This window comes from Delphinapterus leucas, chromosome 13 (assembly GCF_059928025.1).
Source record: "Delphinapterus leucas isolate spDelLeu-1000000601 "Yukka" chromosome 13, BTC_Dleu_Yukka2, whole genome shotgun sequence".
Lineage (NCBI taxonomy): Eukaryota > Metazoa > Chordata > Mammalia > Artiodactyla > Monodontidae > Delphinapterus > Delphinapterus leucas.
The window spans coordinates 70,238,815-70,252,654 of NC_143141.1; the positions used below are offsets into that span (position 1 = coordinate 70,238,815).

General features: G+C 38.3%; 1 protein-coding gene across 5 annotated transcripts in view; it reads right to left on the bottom strand.

Moving 5' to 3' along the window:
• The window catches only part of LCLAT1 (lysocardiolipin acyltransferase 1), a 263,073-nt gene that overhangs the window by 13,786 nt on the left and 235,447 nt on the right, over nt 1-13,840 (bottom strand). The window lies entirely within an intron of this gene.

A 13,840-nucleotide genomic window follows, 5' to 3' on the forward strand; every position in this document is an offset into this window, starting at 1 on the left:
TCTCAATTTTCTTCAAAGACCAGCTCAAATTCTAAGGGTTCTAAGCAGAGTTTTCTTTACATATTCAGGCCAAGTGGTCTTGCCCTCTGTGAGTGCTTAAGGCATATGTGCTGATGTGCTCTTTTGGGCACTTACCTGCCATCCTGCACTACAGAACTAGAAGCTCACAGGAACCCACAGTGTCCCAGGGAAACATAAAAATCTAAAGGGCAGGACCGTGTCTTTGCCTCTTTAGAACCTTAGTACCTGACATAATGTCCTGCACTTAAAGAGGTTCCAGAAATGCTTATTTAACCAATATCTATAGACCGCCTATCTTCTCATCTGAAAATAGAGGAGGGAATTATAATTCCTTCTGCATGAGGCTGTTATAACAATTTTGTGAACTAATGTACACAAGGCTCTTTGCATAGGACTGGCACATGGAAAAGTTCTTAAATGTGAGCATCTGCTACAACTTCTATATTCAGTTAATGAGACTGACCTGCTCTAGTGGATTTTTTTCAACTTGGTTCTGTGAATTCTTGGTTCTGAAAGAATTACAGCCATCTTCGGTGGGGCTGTTGGGTGTTACCTTACAGAAAGGCAGTGTTCCCAAAGTTTCTAGTAAGCTGCTTGCTTGGAATTTAGAGCTCTGGAATGATGGACTTCAACGTAATTAAAACACTATCTATATTATAAACAAGAGCAACATCGTAACATTAGAAGCTAAAAAAGACAGTAAGGTGAAAAAGTGAGAACTGGGAAGAAGGAGAAGAAAAGACAGGTTGTATCTTGTCACTCCTTTCCTGGAGCTGGGTCTTCAAGCATCACAGACTCAGAAAGGCATTAGGGCCAGAGCGAGAGAGGCTTTTATACCTGGCAGTGTCTTGACAATTTTTAAACTTTATAGTTAGTAAATGTCTCCAGACAGCACAAAGCCACATACAACTCTTGACTACTGAGAAAAGAGCTTACTTTTCAAACCATCGTATCAAGATCTCTTGGCCCTGGGGCCTCTAGCCCAGGGGAACCCTTACTACCAGACAAGTTAGCTTCCTCCCAGAAGGTAGCAGGCCAGGGGTTGGCAGGCTTGCAGAACTTGGTTCATACGTAAGTGACAATAATGAAATGGATACTCAGAAGTTGAGATGTGCCTCTATTTCATTTACCAATTTATAATAGCTAAAATAATGCATAATGGATTAAGAAAAGATAAGTTCCTACAATTACAAAGGAGTTAAACTATCTTTAAATTTTCTGGTATGAAAACAACAGACTTTTCAGTATGCAAATCAACTTGGGTACATGATTATTAGTAGAGCCCTACTCACCAGGAATGGAGGAGGGCCAAGTCTTTACACATTTGTATGTTTAAAATGAAAGAACGGAGTGAAGAAATCCCCGTTTGCCCAGATTCAATTATATAGTTCAGTGGCAGAATAATAGAAATGTAAGCTTTTTTGTTTCTTTTTAATCCAAAGTGATCTTTAATGGAGCTGATAACAACTGAAATGTCTTTTCTTTCCCCCTTCCATAATCAAATGTATGCAGAATATACAAAAATATAATTTATTTTGGATATCATTTTAATGCCTGCTTTTAAAAAAATTACAAATAAGTTTATTTTCTATTAGAGCTAGATCCATAAATCTAACTACATGTATTAGATAGTTTTTTTTTTTTTTTTTTTTTTTGCGGTATGCGGGCCTCTCACTGTTGTGGCCTCTCCCGTTGCGGAGTACAGGCTCTGGACGCGCAGGCCCAGCGGCCACGGCTCACAGGCCCAGCCGCTCCGCGGCATGTGGGATCCTCCCGGACCGGGGCACGAACCCGTGTCCCCTGCATCGGCAGGCGGACTCTCAACCACTGTGCCACCAGGGAAGCACTATTAGATAGTTTTTGATAAAGCAGCTTGTGATCTAAGATGTATGTGTGTTAAAAGAAAATGCTGAGACCGCTGGTTTTGGGCACTATTTTTCAGATTAATTTAAAAAACCCCAATAGAATAAAAGTTGGAGTTAATAACTAAAAAGTCATTCACTGTGCCACTTTGACACTGACATGTAATAGTACATGGCTAATAATAAGCATGACAAATTGGCACTAGTCAGTACACTTTGAAGAACAGCTTTGAGTGGACAGATTTGGATATATTTAGATGAAAAATACCAATAAAGAAGACACTTTCAGTTTCAAAATAATAGGGCATGCATGAATCACCTAAAATCAACTGGTATTAAGGCTCAAACAGTACCATTTTCTTTGTTAGAGAAAACACTACTGTTTCCTACTAGGGACATTATTCATCTTTCCTTCTGTACAAGTTGGATGCATATGGAACAAAAGGTGGAGTCAGGTGGCTTCCAGCGCTGCCTCTTATCAGCTCTATGGCTTGCCAAGTTCACTAGAAGCCTCATCTGTAAATGTAGGTGATAACAGTAGCGACTCTCATAGGGTTTTGTGAAGATCAGTTGGAAACAGGACTGCAGGATGCTTAGAGAAGTGCCTGGCAGGTGGTACGTGCTCAGACTCTCATTGTGATTGTTCTTCCTCCAGGTGGGAGGATCACCTACAGCACCCGAAGAGAGGTTCGGTTTAGGCTGCTACCCTTTACCTTCCTTTCTCTAGATTTCCTCTTCCTTGGGAGAGAGACAAGTCTGTTGTAGTGACACTGAGTTCTGCTGTCTAAAATGCAGTCCACTCCTCCCCCACGGTATAGAAGCAAAGCTGTTTAGGGGATTGACCTTGGCTCTAGGGGTAGGTCCCAATTCATCTCCTGATACATATTCTTCTCCATCCCTACTAACTCATTCCTTAGACATTTTGAGCTCAGCATAGATATTAAATCCTCTGAGGGTATTCAGAATTAGAAACTGATGATCTGTGCTCTAGGATCATTGGTCTCTTGTCCCATATTGTTGTTGCTGTTGTTTTTTTAATAAGTCAAAGTTAGTGCCTACTCTTTTTCTATGAAAGAACCATCCTGCGCTTAAAAAGCAAATTTCAGCTGAAAGGTGAAACTAAAAATGGTATCCTTGTGAACAATCTTGCTTATCCAACCTGACTTCAGGTCTTACACATTAATTTTAGGGACATATATTTTCACTTTCCTATCCTAAATCTATTGAACTTTTGTGTTTCCATGTGTAAACGCATGAATCTTTTCAGTTACGAATATCTCTTCGGATGGGCATTGGTTCTCTGGATCTTCAAAACAAGTTTTATTTTCTAGGTAGAGTGGAAACCTGTTGACATTTCCCATAATTCGACAGTACTGGTGCATTATTAGAACATCAAAGGCAAGATGTGAATAACAATACAGCACTTGCTGAGGCCAGATACACACATATACACACGTGTATATAAAACATGTTCTTTGAAAAAAGATATATAAACTTTCAAAAATAAGATCATACCGTATACACTGTTTTATAACTTTGTTCATGCATTTCCCATCCGTGCCATTAAAGATTTTCTAATATGTCACTTTATAGATGTATAATATTTGATTTTATATATATATTAAAAATTACTTTGTTTTCAGGTATTTAAGTTGTTTTCACATAAACAATATTTAAATATCTATCAATATTTAAATAGATACCTTTGTAATTAATGATAAGGATTTTCTAGGATAAATTCCAATAGGTTACATTGCTGGATGAAAGAACATGAATACTTTAACAGGCTTTTTGCTACCTATGGGAAACTGACCCCTACAAAGGTCAATTTAATAAACACGCAAGAAATGTATGGTGGTACTTTCTTTTTCACACTTTTACTAATGCTTGGGATTGCTATTTTTAGAAAGTTGCCAAAGTATGTCATTTTTGTTTTAATTTGTATGTCTTTGATTAGATAAAACAAGTTCACTGGATATACATTGGGACTATTCCTACCTGTTTTGGAAATTCAGTTAGTTGTCATCTTACGGATTTGTAAGACCTCTTTATATTGTACATGCTTTAAATCTTTTACACTAATTTTGGTCATCAGGCTACTAGTGTTTCCCTGGCCACTAGTGAGTTTATTTTATTGGATTTGCTGCTCTGTGAATGCAGCTCCACATCCTTTATCTAGTTCCTATGGGCTGTTTCTCTCTTTCTAGTCAACTTGCAAAGCTCCTTCTTTATCATGGATTGTTAATACTCTGTATTCTTTGTTGCAAATTTTTTTTTTTTTTTGCGGTACGCAGGCCTCTCACTGTTGTGGCCTCTCTCGTTGCAGAGCACAGGCTCCGGACATGCAGACTCAGCGGCCATGGCTCACGGGCCCAGCCGCTCCGCAGCATGTGGGATATTCCCAGACCGGGGCACGAACCCGTGTCCCCTGCATCGGCAGGCGGACTCTCAACCACTGCGCCACCAGGGAAGCACTGTTGCAAATTTTTATAAATCCACTATCACCTTTATTTATGGCATCTATCCAATACTCATGTGTGCGTGCACGTGCGTGTCTATGTCTATACAAGTTCATTTCTTTTTCGGTTACAGCTTTTGGATTCCTGTTTTTGTCTTCCCTGCCCCTAGACTGTATATTTTATATTTTTCTACAAGATGAAAAACATTTTTCATTTAATTTTATAATCTAGCTTTACTTTCTTTCAAGACATTCATTTTTCTAGCATCCTTTATTAAATAACTCCTTTTTTCCCCACTGTTTTGAAATACCAACTTGGTCATATACTACATTCTCAAATATATAGATATCCAGTCTCCCTTCTCTCTTCTGCTCCATTAATCTGTGTTTATTCCTGCTTTCCTTAGTGACTTAATATCTAATAAGGCAAGTCTGGCTGTTTTCTTTTTCACACTGTATCGGACTCCTGCTGGCACCGATTCTGCAATATACATTTAAGAGTATTTAACTTAATTCGAACACACACAAAAACACCCCCCTCTCAACTTATCCCAAAATTGCATTTGCGTGATATTTACATTATACTTTTGAAAGAACTGACACTTTTATATTGTCTTTTCAAGAAAAAAGTATGAGTTTCCATGTGCTCAAATCTTATTTTCTCTTCCAATAAGACTTCAGTTTTCTTCACATAACTTCTGTGGCTTTCTTTGAAAATTTATTCCTAAATAATTTCATAATTTTTTTCATTATGGTGAATGGAATATATGTTCCTACTTCTGCTTTTAGGCAATCACTGCTTAGAATAGAGAAAATCAGTTGTTGTGTATTTATCTCATATGTAGCCATACTAACAAATTTTAAGTCTACTTCATTTTTTGACTGGACTCTTTTTGAGTTTCTAGATTTTCTATCAGCAGAAAAAACGCAGCTTTATGTTGAATTTCCTCATCTTTATGGTCTTTCCTTAGTGCTTTCACTAGCATTTGCTTAATAATAAAAAGCATAGTTCTGACTTTAACCAAAATGTGGGTTTTAATGCTTCAGCATATGAGATACTATTGAGTTTTGGTAACAAGAGTATTATATTTAAATAGTTAACTTCTATTTTGTTCTAATTTTTATGAGGAATGCCTTAAGTTTATCAAATCTCTTTTCAGCATCTATGGATAGGATCAAATATATATGTATTTTTTTAAAAAAAGAAAATACTGGTCGAACATCTGTATGAACTAAAGTAGTAGCTAAATATTAAAAGGAAAAATACTAGAAATGCAAAGAGAAATTGAAAAATAATAAAATTACAATGTAGGCTTCAGTATCTTTCATAATAGGACAACTCCAGTAGATAAAAATTAATTAAATAAAGGAATTGAAACTACTGATAAGTTTGATTTAATAGACTTATACAAACCCGTATGTCCCTCAAAAATATTTTAAAGGGGGTAGGATCCCTGGAACACTTTGATGTTTGATCATTCACTTGGTGGCAAGAGGATTAAAACACATTTTATAAAAACTTACATTTTATAAGTTACATTCTCACATCAAGATCCCATAAAAATAAAAATAAGCAACAAAATATAGTAACTAAAAGTGTTCTGGGATGTTAACTCTGGGATGGAAGATGAAATCAAAAGAAACATCATGAACTACTTAAAAAAGAATGAAAAAGAGAATCAGTGGGATACAGTAAAGGCTGTACTCAATAATAAATGCTTCATTATTAAAGAGGAAAAATAGGGCTTCCCTGGTGGCGCAGTGGTTGAGAGTCTGCCTGCCGATGCAGGGGACACGGGTTCGTGCCCCGGTCTGGGAAGATCCCACATGCCGTGGAGCAGCTAGGCCCGTGAGCCATGGCCGCTGAGCCTGTGCGTCCGGAGCCTGTGCTCCGCAACGGGAGAGGCCACAACAGTGAGAGGCCCGTGTACCGCAAAAAAAAAAAAAAAAATTTATTTCCAAGATAAATTACTTATCTTGGAAATTGGAAAAAAGAAAAAGAATCCAAAGGGAAACAGGAAGAGAAAATTACTAAAGATAAAAAGCAATAATTAATGAAACAAAAGTAAGAAATAGTGAAAGAATAAACAAATGCAAAAGCTAGTTATTTGACGAGATGAATAAAATATTAAACTCTATGAAGATGATTAAGGGAAAAAGAGCATACATGTTTAAGATCACAGCAAATGAAACAGAATCACAAATATGGAAGAGATTAAAAGAATTACGAAAACATGAATCTACACGTGATGATATACACAAACCACAGTAGATCCATGTGTATATGTACTATATATTATACTTCAGATTTGCTTGGTGAAAATTTGTGTTCACTTCAAAAATCATAAAATATCATTATTCACTCTATTTTCAACGGAAATGCAAGCTATTGTTGCTATGTAATAAGGACAAAGAGCATGGGTGCTAATTTTATAGGCAGCTCAACATAGCTCATGCACCTTGTCTCCTCAGCTCCCAGGATTTTAGTGCAGAATTTACAAAGCAAACATAGACAGCAGTGAATAAAATAACACAATGTGCTATGAAGGGAAAGGGACAAAGAGTTCTAGTTCCAAATTGTTTTCACTCCCAGGACCTACTAAGCGTAACTGCCACTTACAATGGCGCATCTGTAGATTGTGTCATTGATGACACAGACTTATTTTGCCTGTTCTTTCAAAAATTCATACTTTGTTTTCATTACTCTTTAAAAGACAAAGATGTGCTAAAATGATGTTTAGAGAAGACATTCAAAATTCAATGTAAAAAAACAAGAGCAATGACAAAATATAATTTATGTTACTGTTGGATTCAACAAATTTGTTTAGATGTTCCAAAGCCCATGGACATAAATCAATACTGGATTAAAAGATCAGAAGTGTCCACATATGCATACTCTGCTAATTTGCTGGTGTTTGAATTAAGTGAGATTGGAGACAGCACATTATTATAGTCTCTGTGCTTTGAGGTTAGGATTGAAGATGACTAATGATGCACTTGGACATTGCCATGTACTGAATGCCTACTAAGTGCCAGGCATTAATTCAACAAGTTCTCTATGGAGCAGGTACTGGCTGTAGTACCAAAAGCTGCAGGCATTTGGGGTACACTCGTGGAGAAAAGGAAGATCCCTCCCTTGTGGAGTTTATCAGGACAGTCACTTTTAGATATGTAACCACCCTTGTGGTGCTATCCCTCTTTTGCAGTTGTGGAAACTGAGGCACAAGGAAGTTGTCACTTGCTGAAGATCACAGTTAGTTAGCCACTTGTGTCTAACGACTACAAAGCCTTTCCACTATGCTGCTCTACCTTCTAAGAGCTGCACATTAAGAAAAGGAGTCAGACTGACCTGGTTTGTACCCACAGTCTTATTAGCCACGTGACCTTGAACAAGTTACTTAACCTCCCTGGGCCTTAGGCTCTTTATCTGCAATCTGGGAATAATGCTTCCCTTGGAGGGCTAGAAGAAACAAAAGGTATCTGTCAGCCAGGCTGTAAAGGCAGTCTACTTAGTAAGGGCGTCAATTCTATGCAAATGAAAGATCTTGGTGTTTTTCAAGTTTCTTTCCATCTTGCACTGTGTTATTTTCATCTTTTAAGTATATCATGCACATATTCTGATTAACAGAGTTTTGCTATCGTTCATACAAAGTATAAATAATTAAATCTTGTATAAATTTCTGTTATATACTCCTGGGATAAAGCTTGATTGACTGATCCACCAAACCACAAGCTAGGTCCTACCGTCCACTACGTGGCAGCTATCTAAACCAGAGTGGAATGTCTTAGAATCTTGTAAATCTAAAAAATTTATGGTGAATGGGCTTCCCTGGTGGCGCAGTGGTTGAGAGCCCGCCTGCTGATGCAGGGGACACGGGTTCGTGCCCCAGTCCGGGAAGATCCCACATGCCGTGGAGCGGCTGGGCCCGTGAGCCATGGCCGCTGAGCCTGCGTGTCCGGAGCCTGTGCTCCACAACGGGAGAGCCCACAACAGTGAGAGGCTCGCGTACCGCAAAAAAAACCAAAACCAAAACAAAACAATTTATGGTAATAAAAATACTGCTTAAACTAGTAAAAAGTATGCCCCCAAATCAAAGCCTAACATTACTACTTTATAGCTTTATTTTGTACGTGATTCTGCATATAACACAGAGTTCTCTGCAATTTCATCCTTGTCTCCTTTGAGAGGGAAAGGTAATTTGGTTGAGGATGGGGTATTATTAATGGGTGGAGGGCAAGGTGCTGTCTTCAAGAGTAAGTAGAAGATAGAGTAGAAGTGAGGGTGTCTGACTGCAGATGACAGTTTTGTCCTTCCCGTGGCCCTGGGCTCTGCATCAGGAGCCACATGAGTCAGTCTCAAGATGGCTGTCAAACTGCCTTAGGCTTGCACCACACCTCCTGGCTAGCCTTCTCCTTAGATGACCCAAGAATTACCTTGCTTTCAGTCACTCGGAAGTCAGAATTCCCACTCAGTAAACTGACCTCAGCCTGACGGGATTGAGGATCTTACTACAACAAGGTTTTCTTCATCAACCAGGACTGAGTCAACCATGGCTGCACACCTTGTACAGTAGGGCCTTATTAATCCAAAAGACCCTCTGGTCGATAGAAGGCATGTGGGGAGATATTTCTGAGCAGGATTATGTGTGTTCTGAAGGCTGTGTTTCTATTTTTTCCCTCTACCACCATCTGCTCATACTCTGTTCCCCCAAATGACCAAATTAAATATTCTACCAGGGAACATACTTTATGGCTTCTGTACCCTTTAGTAGAAATAGTCGTAATTCATTCTTCCTTATCTTCTTGTGTTGTTTTAATGAGTCCTGTAAGGTAAAGTAAAAAGTGCAGCAGCGGTGGTGCTAGTAAAGAAAATGGGTCAGCACAGGAAATATTCAAAACTTCCAACCAACAGTGAATTCTCAGTGCAGGTCTTCACTTCACTTCTGTGAAAGGTCCACTACTGGGAAGAGGGATAATTTAATGGGACTGTGACTTCTTTTCTACTGAAAGGATAAAGAATCAGACTGTGTGGAGCTCAACTGAAGGACAAAAGTTTCAGGTTCTTCCAAGATGGAAAAGGAACAGTAGGCTCTATTCTTACAGCACTTAGAGTATCTTTTGAAGTTTAAAATAAGAAAAAGAAAATGGACTTTATGTAGTTCAGAAAGATGTGTTTCAAAGAACAGAGCAGGCATACTGATAACATCATATACCATTTTGATACTTCTGACCGAAAGAGGTTACACTTTCCTGCTTTTTCTTTTAGTACTTTCTTTTTCCTTCCTTCCTTCCTCCCTCCCCTCCCTCCCTCTTTTCTCTTTTCCTTCTTTTCCTTCCTTCCCTCCCTCCCTCCTTTCCTCTTTTTTTTTTTTTTTTTTTTAACTATTTGTGGATAAAGCTCAAAGACAGGCACTAACATTACACCAAACTGGAAACTAATCCAAATACTCTCAACCTTTGTAAATGATCAGAATACCATACAGGTGGCCATCTACATTTATAGACTTACTTTTTATAGTCATTTATAGACTTCTTAAATTCCTGGATTTAAAAAGTTCTGGCCTGCTGTATGTTCCAGGCAAAAAACTCATTTTCTTGCATCCTGAGGAGTCTAGAATCAACTGCTGATGCAAGAGACGGAATGTTTTATGTAACACTGTTCTGCGTATTTTATTTCTTAGACAGGATCAAAGGTTCTTCTAAATATTTCCAAAACATCAACCAGAAATTCTTCAGTGCTGACAAACTTCTCAAAACAACACTCCCCAAAGCATCAATAGAGACTGGGGGGGGGGTGGGGGTAGAGGAAGATATTAAGGTGAGTTCATTTTCTAGTAAACTTTGTCAAGTTTCATCAGAAAGCAGAGGTCAGTGCTGATGATCTAGCCCAACTGTTTAGTGAACAACTGCTACACCTGAGCCGCAGGGAGGAGGAATCAGGACGGACCATTGCAGTAAATAAAAAGGAGCAGGTAGTCATTAGGAGACAGGGAGTAGAGGGAGAAAAGTGCTTCCATCCAGGGATCACTTCCTACGACTCGGCATAAGAACAGAGTCATTTGAGTAATAACTGGACTTTGTTTAAATTCAGAAACATAAGCAGAGTTAACATCTGGATGAATAGCTACCTAACCTGAAATTTAAGCTGGCAGAATAACAATTAATTAGAGAAGTAAGTAAGTATATGTAGTGGGTTGAATAGTGTCTTCCCCAAAATTTACATCCACCAAAACTTCAGAATATGACCTTATTCAGAAAGCGTCCTTTGTTGTTGTTTTTTTTAACATCTTTATTGGAATATAATTTCTTTACAATGGTTAGTTTCTGCTTCATAACAAAGTGAATCAGCTATACGTATACATATATCCCAATATCTCTTCCTTCTTGCGTCTCCCTCCCTCCCACCCTCCCTATCCCACCCTTCTAGGTGGTCACAAAGCACCGAGCTGATCTCCTTGTGCCATGCAGCTGCTTCCCACTAGCTATCGGTTTTACATTTGGTAGTGTATATATGTCCATGCCACTCTCTCACTTCGTCCCAGCTTACCCTCCCCGTGTCCTTAAGTCCATTCTCTAATAGGTCTGCGTCTTCACTCCTCTCCTGCCCTTAGGTTCTTCATGACGATTTTGGTTTTTTTTCTTTAGATTCCATATATATGTGTTAGCATATGGTATTTTTCTGACTTACTTCACTCTGTATGACAGACTCTAGGTCCATCCACCTCACTACAAATAACTCAATTTTTTTCTTTTTATGGCTGAGTAATATTCCATTGTATATATGTGCCACATCTTCTTTATCCTCGGAAGGGGTCCTTGAAGATGTAATTAAGGTTAAGGATTGAGATGAGATCATAGTGGATTAATGTGGGCCTTAAATCCAATGGGAATGTCCTTATAAGATAGAAAAGGGGATCATGTAAAGATACTAGGGAAGAGTTATGTAACCTCAAGCTAAGGAATGCCAGGAGGTAACTAGCTGGCAGAGGCAAGGAAGGATTCTCCCTTAGAACTCTGGGAGAGGGTGTGGCCCTGCCAGTACCTTTGATTTCAGACTTCTGGCCACCAAAACTATGAGATAATAAACTTTTCTTTTTAAGCCATCAAATTTGTGATTTTTTTAAACATCTTTATTGGAGTATAGTCGCTTTACAATGGTGTGTTAGTTTCTGCTGTATAACAAAGTGAATCAGCTATATATATACATATATCCCCATATCTCCTCCCTCTTGCATCTCCCTCCCACCCTCCCTATCCCAACCCTCTAGATGGACACAAAGCACCAACCTGATCTCCCTGTGCTATGTGGCTGCTTCCCACTAGCTACCTGTTTTACATTTGATAGTATATATAAGTCCATGCCACTCTCTCACTTCGTCCCAGCTTACCCTTCCCATCTCCCTGTGTCCTCAAGTCCATTCTCTACGTCTGTGTCTTTATTCCTGTCCTACCCCTAGGTTCTTCAGGACCATTTTAAATTTTTATTATCATTTTAGATTCCATATATATATGTTAGCATACAGTATTTGTTTTTCTCTTTTTGACTTATTTCATTCTGTATGACAGTCTCTAGGTCCATCCACCTCACTACAAATAACTCAATTTCATTCCTTTTTATGGCTGAGTAATATTCCATTGTATATATGTGCCACATCTTCTTTATCCACTCATCTGTCGATGGACACTTAGGTTGCTTCCATGTCCTGGCTATTGTAAATAGTGCTGCAATGAACATTTTGGTACATGACTCTTTTTGAATTATGGTTTTCTCAGGGTACATGCCCAGTAGTGGGATTGCTGGGTCATATGATAGTTCTATTTTTAGTTTTTTAAGGAACCTCCATACTGTTCTCCATAGTGGCTGTATCAATTTACATTCCCACCAACAGTGCAAGAGGGTTCCCTTTTCACCACACCCTCTCCAGCATTTATTGTTTCTAGATTTTTTGATGATGGCCATTCTGACTGGTGTGGGATGATACCTCGTTGTAGTTTTGATTTGCATTTCTCTAATGATTGGTGATGTTGAGCATCCTTTCATGTGTTTCTTGGCAATCTGTATATTTTCTTTGGGGAAATGTCTATTTAGGTCTTCTGCCCATTTTTGGATTGGGCTGTTTGTTTTTTTTGATATTGAGCTGCATGAACTGCTTACAAATTTTGGAGATTAATCTTTTGTCAGTTGCTTCATTCGAAAATACTTTCTCCCATTCTGAGGGCTGTCTTTTTGTCTTGTTTATGGTTTCCTTTGCTGTGCAAAAGATTTTAAGTTTCATTAGGTCCCATTGTTTATTTTTGTTTTTATTTCTGTTTCTCTAGAGGTGGGTCAAAAAGAACCTTGCTGTGATTTACGTCATACAGCGTCCTGCCTATGTTTTCCTCTACGAGTTTTATACTGCCTGGCCAAACATTTAGGTCTTTAATCCATTTTGAGCTTATATTTGTGCATGGTGTTAGGAAATGTTCTAATTTCATTCTTTAGCATGGAGCTGTCCACTTTTCCCAGCACCACTTATTGAAGAGGCTGTCTTTTCTCTATTGTATATTCTTGCCTCCTTTATCAAAGATAAGGTGACCATATGTGCGTGGGTTTATTTCTGGGCTTTCTATCCTGTTCCACTGATCTATAGTTCTGTTTTTGTGCCAGTACCATACTGTCTTGATTACTGTAGCTTTGTAGTATAGTCTGAAGTCGGGGGGCCTGATTGCTCCAGTTCCGTTTTTCTTTCTCAAGATTGCTTTGGCTATTCGGGGTCTTTTGTGTTTCCATACAAACTGTGAAATTTTTTGTTCTAGTTCAGTGAAAAATGTCATTCATAGTTTGATAGGGATTACACTGAATCTTTGGATAGTATAGTCATTTTCACAATGTTGTTTCTTCCAATCCAAGAACATGGTGTATCTCTCCATCTGTTTGTATCATCTTTAATTTCTTTTATCTATGTCTTATAGTTTTCTGCATACAGGTCTTTTGTCTCCTTAGGTAGGTTTATTCCTAGGTATTTTATTCTTTTTGTGCAATGGTAAGTGGGAGTGTTTCCTTAATTCCTCTTTCACATTTTTCATTATTAGTGTATAGGAATGCAGGAGATTTCTGTGCATTAATTTTGTATCCTCCTACTTTACCAAATTCATTGATTAGCTCTAGTAGTTTTCTGGTAGCATCTTTAGGACTCTCTACATATAGTATCATGTCATCTGCAAACAGTGACAGTTTTACTTCTTTGCCGATTTGGATTCTTTTTATTTCTTTTTCTTCTGTGCTTGCTGTAGTGAAAACTTGAAAAAATAGGTTGAATAACAGTGGTGAGAGTGGGCAACCTTGTGTTGTTCCTCATCTTAGTGGAAATGGTTTCAGTTTTTCACCATTGAGAACGATGTTGCCTGTGGGTTTGTTGTATATGGCCTTTATCATGTTGAGGTAAGTTCCCTCTATGCCTACTTTCTGGAGGGTTTTATCATAAAAGAGTGTTGAATTTTGTCAAACTTTTTCTGCATC